The sequence below is a fragment of the Lichenostomus cassidix genome, chromosome 12 (genome assembly GCF_008360975.1).
Source record: "Lichenostomus cassidix isolate B80296 chromosome 12, HeHo_3.0, whole genome shotgun sequence".
Taxonomy (NCBI): Eukaryota; Metazoa; Chordata; class Aves; order Passeriformes; family Meliphagidae; genus Lichenostomus; species Lichenostomus cassidix.
The window spans coordinates 19,321,610-19,339,605 of NC_139493.1; the positions used below are offsets into that span (position 1 = coordinate 19,321,610).

Genomic DNA, 17,996 nt, shown 5'->3' on the forward strand with positions numbered 1-17,996 from the left:
TCTGAAAAACTGTGGTTGGATGAGGACATGCAAACAAATATTTCAGTCTGAGTCTGCTCTGCTCCCTGGATATTCAGCCAGAGTAGCACCACTTTAAAGTTGGGGCTAGAGCCATGTGGACAGGAGAGTCACAGAAGAGATGTGGCAAAAGAGTTCCTACAATTTACAGGGGCAGAAGAAAGGGGTAGAGGACACGGGAGGTGTGGTTCCCACTGGTCTGCAGTTAGGAAACACTAGAGACTTTTTTAGTGTCTTAGCTCTGAAATTCTGAAATGGCCCATCGTCTCTCTCCTGGTTTGTTTCCTCTTCTTTGGGGCTTTTATTTGGAAAATAAGTTGTTTCTAAGTGGGTCAAGGATTAACCACCCCATGTACAGGGGTTTCTCTGTGCTCTGGTTCCCTCCCTGTCCCTTGAAAGAAGGTAATGCTACCCTCTCCCCTCTGGTGCACAGTGCAGAGCTCAGAGCTTCTGGAGCACTGGAGACGCAAAAATAAGGCTTAATTCAAGTCCAAGCTTTTCTCCTGAAGTCAGACTTCCAAAGAGTTAGTTTTGCTTTCCAAAGGTAGTCCCTGAGTGGGTATGTGCTTATCCCACCCATGAGGATGGCTGCCCTGTCTTTGTGTGGATTCGCATGACCTGCCTTATCCTTTCAGTCCCAAGACAATGTTGTTGGTTTTCTTTCATTCAGAAATGATGGATATTTCCATTTAGCCTCACTTCATTAAATCCTGCATGTATTAGTTCTTCAGTGTCACTTGAAGTCAAAGCAAAATATTTTAACCAATGTTATGTCATTAAAAAAATCAATCTGTTTCTGAACCATATTTTAACTTGGACTGAGTGAAAGCACTGCCTGAGGACAGGCCACCAGCACAGGACCCCAGCTTTTGGGTTAGGTTTAGGTCTTCTGGGTTTATCCAGGTGAGTGGTGCTCTGGTGGGGTGCAGCAGAGCTGAGCTGGCAGGTTACTCAAATGTAGTTTTGCTCTGCTGAAGAGCTTCTGTCCTCTCCAGTAAGGCCATCTGGAGCTGTGTTGCATCTGTTCCTGCTATTTTACACTTATGTGTAGAGGGATGAATTGGTTTGTCATATGGTATGTCAGGTCATTGGCAGAGCAGGGCAGAGTGTGGTCCCTGTGTCAGAGCTACCCACCCTGGCAGTGCCACTGTGCTCTCCTTCAGCTCAATCTTCAGCTGCCAGACACAAGACTGAGACCCTGCACATGACTTCCCCACACCTCTCCCCACCTAAAGGTGCTCCAACAAACCTCAAGTCTGTGGTCATGTTTCCTTCAGGTTTCCTCCTGAAGCCCCCCTATTGCTATACACTCAGTTCTGTGTATGGAAATGTGGCTGTGCACGGGGCCAGAAGAATTTTTAATTTTTGTCTTCAATGGGTCTGTTTGTCAGGATCTCCTGCTGCCTCTATCTGTGGAGGTTGTGTTGGTGGTAACAGTCAGTGGGTGTTTTGAGGAGAGGAAACTTCATGCTGAAGATCTAACAGAGCCAGGGGTGCAGATTGCACCCCCTCTTCAATCTGAGGAAGGATTTGGCTGCCTGAAAGCTGCTAAAGTGTTTCCCATGTGCATCAATTGGTCTTACAAGAGAATTTAACCCTACCTACAGACTTAACCTTGCTTAGGCCATCATGGCTTTAAAAGGAAAATCTGCTGGAGTGATTTTGTGAGTCTCCTGTAATTCCTGTTTTAGCTTTATCACAGTCCTGACCCCTGTGGTCTCTCCTGGTCTTCCTCAAACACACAGCTCAGGGTGTTGAGCTGGTAGATGTGGGCTCACACTCAGCTCAGTCATAATCTCAGTGCAAAGCCCAGATGATGCATCACCACCTCCTCTGCTCCTGCCACAGTGGGGGCCAGCAAGTGGCACTGATGGGCTGTCACTAGACAATTTAAGGGGACTGTAACACCACTTTCAGACCAGCAGTGCTCACACTGCATCTCAACAGAGATAGACAGAAATCAGAGTCCTCTGGTCTTTCTATGCTTTAATTTTTCCTCCAGATGAAATTCAAGGCTGTGTAGGAACATTTTTGGAGGGTTGATTACAAAGTAAATAGCATTTTTCTCTCTGGCTAAAGTTACACAATAATTTTGTATAGTTGGTCCATCCCTGAGGGTGTCCAGCAGCAATCTGCTGGAAATCCCCTTCCCACATACACGGCAGCATCACACAATAAGACAGTCACACTTTCCCAAGCATTGGCCATGCTGGAGACAGCATACCACATTTCAGAAATGGAAATTCTTACTCTGCTACTTTTCCCTAATTTTATACATGTTTTGTCTGTGCAAACTTCAGTCTTGCCTGTTCATGGGAGTTGAGAGCCCGGGCCAGCTCCAAAGTTTCTTCAAAATATTGCATTTTTAGTGTCATTGATTGGGCCTGGCTGAGTTTGCTGTGGGGAAGAGGAGGAGGAAGGTGATCAAGCACTGTAGGGAGCTACCACCTCTGAGTGTAGCAGTAGATTCTACTCCGTTCCTTGGTTGTTGGGAAAGGCAAAGCTGACAGCCAGGCCATAGATGCTCTGATGCCTCCATCAGCTGTTTGCAGCCATCCACAAGACCTGGGCCAGGGGCAGGTTGGTGCTGCGGAGCTGTTTGGCTTCAGGCTGGATGGGTGGGCTTGGTGGGACACTGTCATGCTCCTGCCATTCTTCCCTGCAGGCTTGGGCAGAGTTGTTGTGCCCACAGCTCTGGTGGGCATCAAACAGGGTCTATTCTTCCCATAACCAAATGCCTAAGAAGATGGAGGAGCTCTGCAGTGTGAAAACATCCCAGCTGTGTGTCTCAGTGCTGCCTGCCCCAGGGACAGAGCTTCAGGGCTGGTCTGACAGCCAGGCTGGAAACAGCTTCTACTGAAGGGACAGAAATGCAGGGGGAAGCTGAGCCTGGTGCCCAAAGAGAGGTCTCAGAGCTCTCCACCCAGAGCAAGGGGCTCCCTTGGACTGAGCCCCTGAGCTCACACGCACAGCTCACAGTCTGGCGGGGAGCAGCACCCGGGGTTGTTCCTGAGACCCTCTGAGGAGGGATGTTTTCCCGATGACATAGTGTTTGTTGCAGGGACTTCGTTCGTCCCAGGGACTTGTCTCTAAGTTATCCCAGGATGGGCTTCTATAAACAGTCGCTATTGTCGTACAACAACCGGAGCCTCTCGATGAACAGATCGGGATCCTTTCATCAAATGCTTCCCTGAAGGCTTACGGCACGGTAAGTTTGGGGCTACTTAGACCTCAGTAAGCAGCTGTGGGACAAAAAGAAATTGAAAAGCCCTTCTTAGTACCATTTCGAAGCCACCTTTGAACGACAGAGTGGGGTTAACCTGGGCAGAGCCCGGAGGTGAGGCCCCTCGGCTCCAGGGCAGGCGCGGCGCTCACCTCTTACCCCCGGCTCTTTCCTCTCCCTTTGTAGCTGCGGTCCGCAGGAGCTCAGCTGCGGGCTGCTCCCGTCCACGTGAGCCTCCCAAAGCAGCCCATCTCATTATTCCGGTGTGTCCGGCTGCCCGGGGCGGCGGGGCTCGCGTCCCGCTCGGCCGCGACAGCCCCGGTGTCAGGTTTGACAAACCCCCCGCCGCCGCTCGGCCCCGCCGCAGCTTTCCGGCCCCTCCCTCTGGCTCCCGGGGTCCCGCGGCCCCTTCCCCGCGGAGTGGAGCGGAGCGGAGCAGCGCGGCGGCGGCCGGGTAAGTGCGGCGGCAGCGCGGGTGCGGAGCTCCGAGCGCGGGTCCCGGGCCCGCCGCGGCCCCTCGCTGCTGGGGACGCGAGCCAAAGCCCTCTCCCGGCTACCGGGACAAATACGTGGATATTTCCTTGCGCTGTTCCTCTTTCTCCTTTTTATTTTTTCTGTTGGTTTGAAAGTGGCAAATTGTCAAAGAAAAAAAGTTGCTGTAGATGTTTCAGAGCTGTTGTTTTATTGAAAACAACTCCCTGGGTGGAGGCGAGAGCAGCCCGCGGGGCGGTGGGAGTGTTTGCAAAGCAAATGTCATTTGGCGTTGAGGGGAAAGCTGGCCAGATTGTTCCATAAACGCGTTCACCAAGTTGTACAGGCTTGCTCGCCTCCCGTGAGCCGATGGAAAACCAATGGGAAGTTTGAGAGGAAGAGGAGAAAGTATATGGCATAGCTAAGAAAAGTGCTCTCTGCCTGCTTTTGCTGGTATGCTTGGATTTCTGGAGTGAGCAGCATTTAAATGGACCGGGGGCTGTGCCGGGGCGGTTTTGGGGGACTGGGAGGGATGTGCTGGGGACGTTTGGGAGACCAGGTTTGTAGGATCAGTGGAGAAATCGAGCTCCCGGCTGCAGAATCACTCACAGCGTGTTGAGGGCTGAGCAAAAGCCAGCCGTTTCTCTGCCCCCATGCCTCTCCTCACCTTATCTCTTCCCCTTGTCGCTCAAAGGTTTGTGCAGGAGCCTGTCGGTCGCCCCGAGCTGAGCCGCCCGCGGGGAGTGAGGTCAGAGGAGGAGGGTTTGGGCACCATGGTCTGTAACACCTGCAGGAAGGGCCTTTGAGCTCATGTGTGCCACGCTGGTATCGAATTTTCTCTCTAAACGTTTGGTTTTCTTTGGAAAGAAAAGCTGCTGTTACTGCCAAGTTATATTAGCCTGGAGTTAGGTTTCCTTGCACCCATAGGTGATGAGTAGATGGGTGGTGTTTGGGAGTGTGTGTGTGCAGTTTTCTAAGTGGCCATCAGCGTCTGAGTTCTTTCCTGCTCCTCCTCATGACACATCTTTCTTTGGGCATCCTGGTCCTTTCAGTTGTGGACAGAAGCTATAGGCACATCCCTTTGACTTGTAACTTGGCTAGATGTCATTTAACAACAAAAACCGCACCTCATGGTGTACAGGGTGTAAAATTATCTGACAAGATTCTGGACACGAACCACCCTTATTAGTGGAATGGATGAAATTAGTTTTATTATGAAAGATTTCCCCCTAATGACAAAATGGAGCCTATAGAGGCCAAAACCCAGTCTTTTAACTGTTTTTTTTCCCAAGTGGAGTCAGCTGGGCCTTCAAAATCTCTTTGAAGACAGTTATACCAGCACTAATAGGGCTGATGTTGGCCTAAAAATATCATCCAAAAATCACACTCTTAATTGGCATTGCTTTGTTGGCAAACCTTTCCCAGTGCTGCCTTACTCTTCAAGAGCCATGGTATTTTAATTGCATCAATGTATTCTGTCACGAAGGCAATGCTCTGAGCAGGATTTTTTGGGTTTAGTGTAGTGGCTGGAGCTTTAACTTCTCCACTAAAGACAAAAAACTGATGGCAAAGCCATGGAGTTCTTCAGCCATGGTAGCTCCTCAGGGATCTCACTTCTGTGGGACTGTTGGGCTGAGCACACTGCATCAAACTACTCTGCAAGTGATACTGGGATAAATAAGTAAAACAGTAGCCTTGCAGTGTATATAAATACTAGGATATATGTTTTAATTTAAATCAGTTTGTGATTGAAGAGATCTCTCACTCTTTTCTTTCCATCTGCCTGTCCATCTATCTACTTTAACACCTTTTCAGTTGCATTAGATGATCATGTGATGTTGTACACTTCTAAATTTATCTGATCTACTTGAAGCTGGAAGAAATGGTATTTTGCAATTTTGTGCACTGAGTGTAGGTGCCTTTGAGAGCTGACGATAGGCATAGAGTCCTACAGTGCTTCGTGGCATTAAAGATGACATTCCAAAGCTCCTTCTGTCCCACTGGAGCGTGACCTTGTGGGAGAGCAACAACAACCTGCAGGCTGAACCTGAAGGCTGGTTAGGTGAACATGGCTGAGGATCAGTTGGCCCATTGGAAGAGGCTTGTGAGCTCACAGGAGGCCTCACCAGAGTGCTCCTGAGTGTAGCTTTACTCCTGCATGTGTGTAAGATGGAGCCCACCAGGCACCCCAGGCTGGTTTTTGGGGACTCAGGTGGTAGATTGTAATGGAGCAGCAGCACAGTGAGGAAATGGCATCTTCTCCAGTGCTGTCTCTGGGATGGAGTCCTGGTGTTACACTATCTGGAACTTGTTTTGCTGGACAGTTCCTCAGTAGCAGGAGGGGACATGGCTGGGGTGTTTCCATGCTGCCAGAACCCCTCCAGCACTCCATCCAGTGGATGTCCCTTCCTCTGGATTTGCAGGAGCAGAGTAGTTACAGCCCTTCTCCAGCATATGACCTGCTTTCACCCCATGCTTTTTGTGCCTTTTCTCTGTATACTGGAACCTCTAAGGGCTCCTGTTGCTGTCATTGCTGTAGTGTGTAGTCTCTCAGTTCTCAAAGGCTGCATGGAAGTGACCTTGGCTGTTCTTCCCCATCATTCCTGTGCCCTTAGATTTTGCATCCCATGTAAACCAAACCAAGCCTCCTGCCAACCGTGCCTCTCTCTGCTGCTTGCTTTCCTTAATTCCAGGAGATGACAAATGTTTACAGGGTTATTCTTCTCTTTCAAACTGTTCTTTGGAAATGTTTTCATGCCTAGAAATTTCTTCCCATAGTTTGTGGGTACAAGATGGAATTTAACTTCTTCTGACAAAATAGTGTCTCTTAAATTCTCCAGAGATTTTGGTGGTTGCTGAAAGACTTACAGTGGGCACATGCTTTCCTACAGCTGCCTTCTGTCTGTTCAGGAGAAGAAACCAGAGTGCTGCTAGCTGGGGCCTGGTTGCCTCTTCCATGAGCCTTTGACCTTGGGGCCACTGTGATCTCAAGTGGCCTCACAGTGCCCTGGGAGCTCCCCTTCCTCCTCTGTCCCAGGGCTAAGTGTGCTGAGGTGTTTTTCTTAGTTGTATGCAGATCCCTAGTGACAGAAGGAACCTTGACTATTAATTATTCTGCTTCTTATCTACTCTTCGATGTGCCACCAGCCCATATGTTTAGAGTAAGGCCCTGATCTCGTGATATGTGCTCATGCATTCACTTTTGTTTAGCTTTTCCCCCCATTCTCTTGCATTAAAAATTTGGATTTCCTTCCAGCTCATTGGCATAACATTAACCTTTCTTTCTGCTGGAAGTGACATGTTGCCTTTAATAACAGTGGCCTGCATTTAATATCCCAAGAAGTCCTTTCCAATTCCATGTTCATATAGATCAGGAGTTAAACAAAAGAGACTGGGAAAGGGGCTTTCTAAAAAGTGGTTTGTTTTCTTCTGCTTATGTTATTGTGGTCTTTTTGTTAGAAATCATAATTTTGAAACAAACATATTTGGCTTAGGTATGAAGAAATGCAGCTCACTTGTGGCCTGGCCACTCCTCCTCCTCCTGAACATGACCAGAGCAAGACCAGACCCTTGGAGCTACCTTTTCATCATTGTGTGTTATAAACCTGTCCTGTTATTCATGAAAATTAAGCTGTTAATTACATCTCTTGGTTTGCATTAAGGCAGACATACATTCCTGTCTGTCTTGTTTGCTAACGAGCTCTGTGGATTGGATCCAGAATCAGGGAGAAGTTTAAGCTCTGTCACTGATCCACTGACTTCACCGTCCAGATGTGACCTCCCGACTCCCTGCGTTGGGCCGGCTGGGGAAGTCAATGTTTGGGCAGGAGATGTCACTGACATTTTTTGCTGGGTGCAGTGGAGCCTGTGGCTTTCATCAGTGTGGTCTCCTTTTTATGAATGAAGGCAGGCAGTGAGTGCCGAGCCGTCCTGATCGGTGCCAGGAATCCGGTGTTGGAGAGACGGGGCAGAGGCAGGAGCGTGGGAAGCACAGCAGCGTCCCCAGCGTGGCACAGCTGCACGGACAGCCAGCTGCCTCTGGGGCTGGGCTCGGGGCACCCCCGAGAGGAAAAGCCACCAACAAGTACGTCACACACTCCTTTGTGTGACATGAAGGCTGAGGAAGTGCCCCTCCACATCTCACAGACTTTCCGCCTATTTTGGTAGGAATTAATTTTTTTTAGGTTTTTTTTTTTTTGTGATCCTTGGCATGAAACTTCTTGTAGTTTAGTTCTGGTTTTTGCTCCTGACTCTATTCAGTGAGAATACTTTGGAGACAAGGAGCTCATTTTTTCCTGTATCCACAAAACCTTTTGGAAACTTCTAACCCCTTACACCTGTACACGTAAGTCGAAAAGGGATCTTAATGCAGTTTAGTCTAGACTGGTGATGGAGGGAGAGAGAGAAAGCAATTCCTCAGGCAGGCATACATGACATTTTGGAAATAGAAAAGAGAACCAGCAAAGATTATATCCTCACCAGAGCTGGCAGAAGGGGTCTTATGGGTGTTCTTAATCCACCTCACTGCAAATCCAGCCAGGTTAGCTCAAACCACCTTTGTTTTTGAGTTAAATTAGCTGAGTCTGCACTAGCACAATGAATGTTCCCTCTGTCCCTCCTGCCAGACATGTGGGGGACTACCAGCCAGCTGCTGGTCCTCAGCCAACTCCTGCTCTAGCCACGGCCAGGAGACACCATCTGTGTGTCTCCCAGGCTTTACGTAAATGAGAGCCGGGCCGTTTGTCCAGGATTAGCTTAAGATGTGCCCCTTACACTCTGTTTGTGCTGTCCTAAATCATCTCAGGTTGGTACCTGTGCTCCAGCTCATAGCTGTTCCTTCTGGGAAATTCTGCGGGTCACTGGTGCTCATTGGGTGGGGCCAACTGAAATCCTTCAGGGCATCTCTCTGGTTCTCATTGAACAGCTATTTTACCCGTGAAGGACACACCAGTTCTTCTGCCTGAGGATTTGTGAACTATTTAGGATGATACTGGATATGCATGGACAGAGGTTTAGGGGGGTGCCTATGGGATCTAAATTCCCATTTAAATTACAAGGCAGTTTGTTGTCTGAGTTTCTGTGACAATCTCATTGGAACAATTTCTAGGACTGTTGCTTCTCTGTGCTGTGCTCTGGGCTTTGGAGGCCAGGTTACTTATAAAAAAATTTAAGGTGGAAGCTGGAAAAACTCTTTTGCTGGCATCATGAATCAGATCAGAATGAGAGAATACATTTAAAACTCTGAAGTGAAAACTTTTCACAGGAGAGTACTACTTTATGAGTCTGGAATGGGGAAAAAACCCCACTTCTGCAAATAATTTTTTAAAATAATTAAACTCCACTGTTTAGAAATGTTTAATTATTGTAACATGTGAGCACTGCAAAGTTTGATCTATTCACAGTAGTATTTCAAATGATTTAAAGTTGTTTGTTCAAGGTTTGCTTTTAGTATGTCATTAAATGTCATGGATTTATTCCAGCTGTCTTCCACAAATGTATCACTTGTGAAGGATTTTGCATGAGAACAGGCTGCCAGATTTTAGTTTTGATAGCAAAGCCCAATTTTGTTTTATTTTTAATCTAGTTTTGCCTTGCTAAGTGTATTTCTGGCTTTAAATGGGGTTGGCCGATGATGGTAACAGCTCTGCTGGGCAGAGTTATTGAACGTGGTGTGCACCTCCCGAAACCCTGTGAGCCTGGGGTCAAGGTTGGGCAGCTTGGGCAGATATCTGACCTCACTGACCACTGCCAGACCTCCCCTGCTATGGGCCATGCTGGTCACTGCCCCTGCACAGTTCCCACAAGCACTTCCTAATTTGCTTTAGACAAAACCAAGTGGATTATCTCCAGCCACTAATTAGACTATTGAAGATAATCCTGTTGCCTTTTGGGTTTTTCCTTCCTGAAGTGAATCAGGGAGGACTGAGAGGCTGCTCTACCAGCCACACCTGAAGGAGCTGGGCTAGTGTGAGGACAGGCTGCTGGTCACCTCAGCAGCACCATCCAGGGCAGGGACTGGCACCAGGGCAGCCACAGCCCAGAGAAGTCGTTAATGAAGAGAACTTCTTGGACTGAGCAGCTGAGTTTGGCCCAGTGGCTCTTCCAGGCTAATTTTTATTTAATCACTTTTTATAATCAGAACACTTATATTAGGTAGCATGTCATGTTTTCCTATTCTAATTTAGTCTGCCTCATGCATGAAGCTCTGTCATACAATCAATACAACATACAGTCTGATGATCTTGAACATATGATCTTGGGTATGATTAATGTGTAAACCTTGGATGGCTATTTGGAAATGATATAGTTTAATACAGAGCAGATTGATTTGGGAGATTTGCCCCTCAGTTCTGAACTAGTAAGTAGAGTAACTGGCTTTGCTCAGGGGAACTTCAGAATGTTCTGAAACACTCATTTGCCTTTAGAGTAAAACCAAAACTGCAGTCTGCTTTCTGACATGCTGTTTGGCTCCTGGCATGGCTGCCTGCATATCCAGGAGGGTATGTGCTGTGGAAAGTGTGTGTAATAATTCGTGAGCTTTTGTAAAATGCAGATGTTAACAGCAAGAGTGCACGATAAGCAATCTCTCCTCGCTTTTATTAAGATGTTTGCATTCTTCTCAAGGTGTTGACATAACACACTATACCCTGGGGTGCTGCAAGTGTCTGAATATTTAGGATGTGTAAAAGAACAAGAACATTTAATAATGTCTCTCCAGTCTGGGCAAACAGGTTAACTTGAGTGCATCACTTCTATTCCTGCACTTAAATAGACTGAACTAAGATGCTAGTAATCAAGAAGGAAACTGACTGGGGTATAGTTAAATTTACTAAAATCTCTCCTTCTGTAATGAATGAAAAAAATAAATCAGCATATTCTCATGTTTGCCATGAAGGTGAAGCGTGTATCTAGACCAGGCAGCTCATGTATTTAATTCTTGATTGCATTTCTGTAGTTTGGGGCTGCTTGTCTCTGAGGGTATTAATAGCATCGGTTGTGTGTTTGTGGAGTGCTGGGCATTGTGGCATTCTTAACACGGAGCTAAGGTTCCATGTGCTGCCACAGTTGTGGCACTGGGAAAAATCCCACTAACTGGGAACTGGAACTAGATAATTATGTTGGATCTGGATGATCTTTACGGTCCCTTCCAACCCAAACCATTCTATGAAAACAAGCAGTGAACTGTGTCAGGCAAGCATGAGTGTGTTTCAAATAATCTCCACTGGCTTCAAAATGTAATGTTTCCATTTGGTTTTAAGCCTACCTTTCTAAAACTCATTTAAAGAGCCTAAATAACATCTGCCATTGGTAATGTCTGGGCCTTAACAAAGGACATGACACTCATGTTGGTGATTAGGATGAGTGCAGATCTGGGTGTTCTCAGGAGCAGAGCCCAGGGTTTCTGTAATAACACAAGTAATAGTTTCTAGTTTTTCCTCAATGCTGTTTTTTCCTGATGGGTAAATTAAGCAGGTCTTGTTTCCTCATTAAAAAGTTAAGTTAAAGAAGAAAAATGCTTTCTACAAAACATCCTGTTATCATCTTTATTTAATTAACAGGTTTTAAGTTGCAGTGACTGTCATCCATCTGACCTGCCTCCTGTCCCCTTCCCTCCTTAATGACACTGATATTAGAAGTATGGGAAAACTTGGACTGTTGGCAAAATGGGTGGAAAATAAAATGTTTCATGTTTTGCTTGAACATTTTGTGGTTTCTCCTGAAATTCCTTGTCTGAAACAAAGGATGTTCTTTGTTCTTTATTGGGAGGCTTGCTTTTTACTTGAAAAAAATATGCAATGTCATTGTGGATTGCAGAAGTTTCTACAGGAATGACATAAGTTCTCTACAAAAACATTTTTTAAGACCTGGAAAAAAAGGAGACAGTTACAAACTGCAAAAAAAATTGACTGGTTTGATGCTTTTTTGGCAGATTCTTACAAATACATTCAGAATCAAAATGTTAGTGATTTGGAAAAATCTTGAAATAGAGTAATTTCACATGACCCCCTCTTGGAAGCTTCTAAGTTTTGCATTCTTTGCTCCAACACAATTCCCACTGAAGAAATACTTCAAAAAACAAGATTATGGATTCTTTTAAAAATGTCATTCCTTGCTTTTTGGGTACTGCGCTACATTGTGTTTATGTATTTTAATCTTACCCTGATTTATATGATCAAAACAAAGCATTCATGGATTTGTTTGGAGTCTGGAAAGGATATGAACTGAACTGCAAGAAAGGCAGTCACTGCCCTATGGAGCTGGCAGACTGTGGGTGCCCAGCTCCTCCAGCTGGATGTGGGTGCCACGGGGTCCCCTGTCCCCTGGGCACCCCATCCCAGTGCCCTGGCTCTGTGGCACCACGAGGGTTCCCTGCCCTCCACACCATTTACATTTACTGCTGTGGGGAGCAGCAGTGGGCACAAAGGCCTGGGAGAAAGCAGTGAGGATGGGGTGATGGTGGTGATCTGAAGTGGAAAAAAAAAAGTGGCTTTGGGATGATGTGGGTGACAGAACTTTGCAGTCACACACCTCCTGCCCTTCCAGCCAGGCTAGCTTCCACTTCGATTCCTGTGCTGTTAAATAGCTGGTAGTTGTCACTCCAGGAGTATTCCTTTGTTATTTCAGAAGCACTGAGACACTTAATTGGCTGTTCATTAGCTGCCTTAGAGAAAAATAAGATTTGATTAATCATCATTTCAGCAAATTAGAGCCTGTTCTACAGGCTAAGGAAATTAAGCAGTGAAGGGCTGTCTCCCTGCAGCAAGCTGTGCCCTGCCCTGGCTGTGCAGCCCCCGCCTGGCCTCACCTGGAGGGCTTGGGGGGCACAGAAGTCTGGGGTCACTGACATGAGCCAGGGATGGGGCACCTGGACTCCCATGGTGATGAAGTGAGGACCGTGGAGTGCTGCTGGAGTGCAGAAGACATGGTGCCTGGGCCTGGCAGAGGTGCAAGTTGTGGATTTTTTACAGCGAGGCCCTGGCACAGGGTGCCCAGAGAAGCTGTGGCTGCCCCTGGATCCCTGGAAGTGTCCAAGGCCAGGTTAGATGGGGCTTGGAGCAACCTGGGATAGTGGAAGGTGTCCCTGCCCATGGCAGGGGATGGCACTGGATGAGCTTTAAGGTTTCTTCCAACTCAAACCATTCTGGGATTCTGTGATATTAAGACAGCCATCAAGAGAGACGGCTGTTGGCCTCAATTCCTAACCTTTAAGGTCGCTTCACTTTCTTTTTGTTGCTTTTTTTTTGTAAGCAATTGTCATTATAGCTGATCAAGATCAGATTTCTGACCTGGAATGTTGAATTCATCCTTGAAGAACATATATTTTTCTCTGAAATAGTCCATTACATTATTCCAAGTTTTACCTTACCCACATACTAATTTCAAACATAACTGGCTTTCATAAATTATGCAACAGGGAAGATAGAGCTCTCACCTTTGTTTTGGAATAAAGGTCAAGAGTTTGAAGACAGGAAAACTCCACAGATGCAGAATGCAGTTGTTAGGAATCCCACACAAGGTATTAGTAGGTGTTAAATACAAAGGCAAGAATTTAAAAAGCAGGTTCCTTACATGAAATTGCTTTGCTCTCTTCTGGCCAAGAGTTAAAGTTCCCCCGAAGGTTTTTTATTTTCTGCCATCTTTTTGTCTTGCATCTTTCCTTTTCTGAGATCCCTGACTGTTTCTTCCCTTTAATCTCTTTTAGGGGCCCTCTCTTGGCTGTTTAAAAGCAGCTATAGCTGCTCCCCCCATCCACCCAGGGCTGGCGGAGAGAGTAACAGGGACCTCCCATCTCCTTGCCAGGTGGGGCTCCCTCAGCCTCCCTGACTTGATTTAGCAGTGTTTGGGTCATTGACAATATTGACATAGGGACTACGAGGAATTTGCTTTCACGAAAGTCGGGGAGTAGCACAACCATTGTCAGTGTGCACTTTACCCTTTTCAAGACTAGCTTTCAGGAAATGCCTGTACCAGGTTGGTGCTGGTTGTCACCTGGGGTTTATGCACAGTGTTTAGTACCTGTATGTGGGGCTGGGGCTGGACAAGCAGCAGTGACAGGATTTGAGGACTATTCTCCCTCTTCTCCTCTGCACCTTCTCTGGTGCATTTGTACTTGGCAGCTTCACAACTGGTTTAATTCTCTGTGCAGAATTTGGGAATAGGAGGCATTTCCTTCTTCTCTGAAGTGTAGTGTTCTTGTCAGGCATGATGATAATTGCAAATCCAAACCAGAAGTAGATCAATAACAGAAGAACGTTAACAGAAGAATTAATTGACAAGGTTTAGAAGCTTGGTTTTTGGAGATTGTTTCTCACTTAGCTGATGGCAACACTGGAAAGGAACGGATGGGACTCTTCCAGCCCAACCTGTGTAACATCTTCATTGCCAAAGATCCCAGACCGTATGCCCAGGGCTTTGCTGGGTCTTGAGGGGTCTCACCAGAGCTACCCTGGTGAAGAGCCTTGGCACTGGCCATGGGGATGGTGGTGGCCCTCAGCAAGGAGGGGTGGCCCCTTCTGTGTTGGGACTGCAGTTCCTTCTGCACCAGATACCCAGGGGAAGGGAGACAAGGGCCTTGGCAGCCCCTTGAATCCCCCCTGGGGTTTGGTGGGGGGGGGGATGACCTTTTTTAAGGCCCCATTGGGGTGGAGGGGGCAGCCCCAGCACTGCCCTCGCTGTACCTGGGTCAGGCAGCCCTAGGCTCAGCTTTGAAATGTGAAGCAGCTTCCTTAAGCATTGCAGGGGGTAAAAAGTGAATTAACCATATCATAGGCACATGGTACTTCCCTGCTCAGATTACACTACAAAATCTGGGCAGTTCCTAAGATAGAGCTGGAAAAGGGGATTTGGGAGTGTGAGCAGCACTTGGAGCAGAGCACAGCTGACATGGCTGGGAACAAAAGGTGACAGGAGAACTCGCCACATCTGCATTGCTGCTCATACACAGGTCAGCAGAAATCTTTCCTAACTGGACATTTGTTGCAAATTTGCTGGGAGAAGTGTAAAATAACTTGGAGTGCTGGCTTTGCTTTGTGCCTTGTGTTCTGCTAGTTGCAAAGATTATATCTGGCTGGGTTTCACTTTGATTTTTGTACTTTGTTTTCTGGATTTACTTTTTAACTGTTCATCAGGCTCTAAAGCTCTTGTTAAATATCTTCAGTTTGATGCAGTTTAAAGACTTAAGTAGAGAGGGGTGGGTTTGCTTTGTTAGTTAAAGCTGCTAAAGCTGGGTCTACTCAGCTCGTGGACAAAGCTTTTTGCTTTTTTTGCAAAATACTCCATAAGCAACACATGTGTTTGTGCTATTAGTCAGATCTTCATGGGCTTTTTTTTATTTTTTTATTTTGTTTTCTCCTCACAGAGAGCTTCTTACAAAAACAATTATTTTTAATGCCACTTCTGGCCTTTTGACTGGGAATTCAAAGTTTTACCTCACAGGCTGGAGCGAAAGTTAGGTTTGTTTTTGTTAATGTAAGTCAAGGAGTAGCAATGATTCACTGTGACAGGCTGAATGTGAGCCATATGAACCAAGCTGCCCAGGCATAAAGGAGGATTGTGCTGCAAAATATCTCCAAGTAATTTAGATTTTGACACACTTACCACTTCTCAAGTTGCATTTCCCCCTCTCCTCACACTCCTCCCTTCCCCCACCGTTCAGGATCTGATGTGATGGAAAAAATATAGGCATTGTCTCTGGGATTAGGAATGGCTGGGCTAAAAGTGCTTTGCTTCTGCGGATTTTATTATAGCAGTATGAGAGCTTCCTAAAGAGATGGTAATAATTATGTACACTTACATACAAGCTCTTAAATGACGACTTTTTGGGCTTAAATAACTGAGTTTTGAGATGATCATTCCTATCCCTGGGAGCGTGCAAGTGCTGTGTGCTGGTTTGTGTCACTGAGGGTTTCAAACATGCCGGTCTGGGGTGGGTTCCTGCTCCGCGGAGTGTGAGTTGCGTGGATTTGCTGGAGCCCAGCTGCCCCAGCCCTGCGGGGACAGGGGACAGGGGGACAGGGGCTGTGTGTCCGGGAGCACTGCCTGGCCCCGGGACACCCTGGGAACCGGGCATGGGGCCACTGTGTCCCACTCTTGGTGGCAGGGTTCTACAGGGACATTTTTTTCCAATTAAGCACTATTGATTTCTTTTGTGTGTGTTTTGGGCTTTTTGCTGTAGATCTTTTTTTTTTTTTCCTCCTCTTTATTCTGTGGTTTTCTTGTATGAATGGCAAATGAAGGCTGTTTTAGTGTTGATTCAGATGATACATACTCAGAGCAGGACTTCATGTCCAGCCTTTTCATTGATTAAACCTCTTAGCATTGGGGTGTAGAAATGAATAGCAAATGGCAGTTTGTTTCTGGCTGGGGTTTCTTACCAGTAAGTAAAAGGCAGAGTGGGGAGCTGTGTGTGAGTGTAGTAAATGTAGCATCTATAAAATAAGACATATCTTAATCTTAAACTTGAAGATTGAATTCTGTTCTCTTAGGAAGTGCATCCTGCAGATACAACAGATACACACCAGGGGAAAGGAGAACAGAATTTGGTGTTGCAGTGAATTTGTTATAACCCAGTGGCCCACTCCAAACCTCTCCCTGAAGTTATTACAAAGGATCCTGCTGGAAGTGGGGATAAAGCCAGACGTTGAGGTTACATAGTGACCCACCTTTGCAGTTTAATGTTGAATATGAAGTTTTTAAAGCAAACCAAAAATAATACACTGGATACTATTTTTAAGGCAAAACCCCAGCAAAATGTCTGTCATCAGGTTCCAAACGATTCCTTGCTTCCCTTTAACAATGAACTATCCATTACATGGTCTTAATTTATGGAATGTTAAACAGTTTCTGGCATTACCGTGCCCCTGCAGGAAGAACAGATGGTACTTTTGAATGAGTTTTGCTGTGGGATAAAATGTTCCAGGTCTTCAACAGATCATATCCATCTGTAAGAAAGGAATAGCATTTGTGTAAACAAGATAAAGTCAAACAACTCAAAATCTTCTACTGAAGGAAAAACAGTGCCTGTGGGCTGAGGTGGTAGGACAGATTGCAAGGTAATGTGGAAAGATACTGCTTAATATTATTTTAAAGGTGAACACTCATTTTGATGAAACATCCCAAACAAGAAGTCTCATTTGTCAGGACTTGGGAGGCAGTGGTCAGTGTACACTGACAGTAGCCTGTGTGTAACAAGAGTACATTACATTTATTATTGGATAGAAGGGCTATGGCTTCATCGTGTCTCCATGCAATGAAGTCCTGTCATGTTGATTTATAGAGCTCTGGCTCTCTGCAAATAGCATGGAAACAATGAAAACCCAGATCCTGGCAGTCCTTATCATGCCTGCATGTAATGTAGCCAAGTCCACATTATTGAAAGGATTATTGACGGTAATCCATCATGGTGCACATCTTGCACCCTTCATAGAAGTTTGTCTTGTAAGCGAAACAGGATTGGCAGGATTATGAGAAGTTGCACCACTTTTCCTTCTCCATTCTTCTGGGCGACCAGGAACTGATAGAATGATGGAATCCATCATTTTTTTCAGGGCTCTGCTGGTATTCTTCCAGTTGACTTCCAAGGGAAAGATTGCTTTCTCCTCCCTGGCCTTTGCAGTATTGTGGTCCAGATTTGGTGAAGGAACATCCCCTTCAATTTTTTTGTGTTTCTTAAGTTCTGTAAATTTTGTATTGTGCATAGAGTTCTCCTTTGCAAAGCAAAAAAATCACAGGCTTTGGAGCTTTATCTAGCCAAAAATAAGGTCATTAATCATGTAAAGTCTCTGTATGGTACATAGTTGTGGACTTTCCATCCTTGGAAGTGTCCAAGGCCAGGTTGGACAGGCTGCTTGGAGCAGTCTGGGATAGTGGAAGGTGTCCCTGTCCATGGCAGGGGATTGGAACAAGAGATGGGCCATCCAAGCCAAACCAGTCTGGAGTTCTGTGGTAAAGCTCATAGCAAAGGGACCATCCATCTATCCATCCATCCATCCCAAACAGTTTATCAGCAATATTAATTGCCCTCTGAAGTTTCACCCACTCCTCCACTGACTGTAGAGAACCTCATCAGCAAGGTGACTGTTAGAAAACTTAAGTTAAACTCACCTGCAATCTTATGAGAATTTAAATTTGTGGACCTCTTTGTTCTGTTCTTGTTCTTTGTACTTTGGATACTCAAGATCATGGTGTCAGCCGCTTGATTTTAGAATTGAGCCTGCAAAATTGATGTACTTCATATGACTGAAATCTAGTGAAACTCCTCTCTGTCCCAGCCTCCAGGCTCAGT

At 46.0% G+C, this 17,996-nt stretch overlaps 1 protein-coding gene across 5 annotated transcripts in view; it reads left to right on the plus strand.

Annotated features, from left to right (window-relative positions):
• Positions 1-2,898: 2,898 nt before the first annotated feature.
• FBLN2 (fibulin 2) overlaps positions 2,899-17,996 on the plus strand; it is a 100,992-nt gene continuing 85,894 nt past the window's right edge. Inside the window, exons 1-2 of one of the 5 annotated variants that reach the window (XM_085073130.1) lie at positions 2,899-3,226; positions 3,428-3,695. The gene's annotated coding sequence lies outside the window, so the exon portion shown is untranslated. Of the gene's footprint in view, positions 3,227-3,427; positions 3,696-3,862; positions 4,166-14,555; positions 14,658-17,996 lie in introns of those variants that run through there. The other 4 variants (XM_085073131.1, XM_085073135.1, XM_085073134.1 and 1 more) reach the window with 4 other exon arrangements.